This window comes from Phaethon lepturus, unplaced genomic scaffold (genome assembly GCF_000687285.1).
Source record: "Phaethon lepturus isolate BGI_N335 unplaced genomic scaffold, ASM68728v1 scaffold4284, whole genome shotgun sequence".
Lineage (NCBI taxonomy): Eukaryota > Metazoa > Chordata > Aves > Phaethontiformes > Phaethontidae > Phaethon > Phaethon lepturus.
In genome coordinates this window covers 18418-20460 of record NW_010532506.1, presented here as the reverse complement: position 1 = coordinate 20460, position 2043 = coordinate 18418, and the positions used below count along the sequence as shown (strand labels likewise).

General features: G+C 39.6%; 1 protein-coding gene across 1 annotated transcript in view; it reads right to left on the bottom strand.

The window, feature by feature from the left end:
- MYRIP (myosin VIIA and Rab interacting protein) overlaps window positions 1-2043 on the bottom strand; it is a gene marked incomplete at its 5' end in the record, with an annotated part of 33389 nt that overhangs the window by 24651 nt on the left and 6695 nt on the right. The window lies entirely within an intron of this gene.

Below are 2043 nucleotides of genomic sequence, written 5' to 3'. Positions count from 1 at the left end.
TCAGCAGGATAAAAAATTGAGGATGAAGTTTTATGAAACAAGGTGAGCTAACGTTCACAACCTAGTGCTGCTGAAAGAGTCATCCTGCACTGTCCTGTTATTTACCCGGTTATGACGAGTCGCATAGGCTCGGCAAAGGGGTCCAAATGTCTGCTAGACCTGACAAGGGAGAGATATTGGACCACGCTGGAGGCAGATAGGAAGGAGGTATTCCTCTTTCAGCAGCAGCACGCTGCTATGTTACCTTAGCCACATGTCACACCGCTACCGAAATGTTCCCAACTCCAGCTTACGCTTTAACACATATAAAAGAATTATCCTAATTCATTGGCTGCGAAATTTAAAGAGCTTTTTGCTACATTTGCCAGAACAGGTGAAAGTCATGAGCTGCCTTGGCATCCCTAGGGTTTTATTCCATGTTAGCTAAATTTGTGTTATGAATACACATTGTTTCTTGGGGGAGGACTTGCCTTGAGGGTATTGATTTTATTACAGCTGGATTCAGGTATCCCTATTATCCACCCTTCTCCTTTCCAACCTCCTTACAATGAGCAGGTGGAGTATTTACATTTGCAAGAATTGTTAGCTCCTGCTTACACGCAGAGATAATGATATCCTGTAATACCACACTTTGTGGTTTCTGTTACCAGTAGGCTGCTTGGCTTGCGTGTTGAGCTTTTCAAGATGGTAGCAGTGAACTATTTGTGAGGAGATGATACTTCTTTCATGGATTAACAGATTAAAAAATGCATTAGATGCCATGACAACAATAAAAAAACCCAAACATTGAGGGGTACTATTATTATTATTATTTATTTAATAGATGCTATCTTAAACTTCATTATTCTTGACTGTTCACACTTTGGCTCTATCTGGTAAGTTTAATGACATCTTCGTGTTTGTATAAATCATTGTGTAAATTCTCATTTGCATCTATCAGCAACATATAATATTAACATCTGCAAAAAAGAATAAAGGGCTACCGCTTTATCTGAAAACAGAGCTTCAGTGAGGGCCTAGCACACCAAGGCAGCCACAAACCCAGTCTCATTAAAAGAAAATCAGGTGTTTCTAATGCAAGTGTAAGTCTTCTAGCAGGCAATGACCTAGGAAATACACCTTTCCCCATACACACTGTCCAAATCCTTCCATGCAAATGGCTGATAACTCAATGTAATCCTAGTGAACAAATAGAAGCCTCAAAATAAAGCAAGCAAGCCAAGTACTGGCTTGGAGGCTCCAGAACCAAATCCATATTATACTATAAACTCTAAGAGAAAGGCCCATCCATACAGACAACCAAAAATCAGAAGCTATAGTTTTTAGGAGAAGACACGAACTGTGAGGTTTGCAGGCAGTTTCTCAGCGAGGGCCAGTGTAATTTCAGAGCAGCTATTTTCCATAAATACATCCCAAGCGCCATCCCGTGGGGATCGGCAGTCTGACAGCACTCACTCCTTACCCTGCAGGGCAGGAGGGCTGTAATTAACAGGTGGAGGTCTCCTGAGCAAAGCAGCAAACTCATAATGAGGACGTTTTCTTCACTTAAAGCAATTAAGCCACTCCACTTTCCATCAGAAATATAAGAATTGCAACTACAGTAAGCAACATCTCCTCTCAAAAAGATAATGAAAGCCAATATATCAATATAATTATTAATAATAACATCAATTCTTAGTATTACTACTAATAATGAAAGCAGACAGAGATTGGTGGTTTGAGTTGCAATTTCGTGTAAAAAGTTCCAATCTGAATGACTGGTTTAAGACCACATATGAAGCTTCCTTAAGTTTACGCTGTCTGCAGTTCTCCATGCACCTACACTATCATTTGGTACAAACTATTACATGTAGGGCTCTCTCTCCTGCTGCCTTTTACCAAAATCAATACGTTACTTTGGGGATTATATGAAACCCTGACATCCCTTTAATCTCGTTTTTGTCTTTCTAATTTATTATCATTCCTCAAATCATATTCCATATGCTCGTGATCATTTTAATTGCTTCCTAGAATTGCTCAACCATGCAACATCCTTGCCATAAA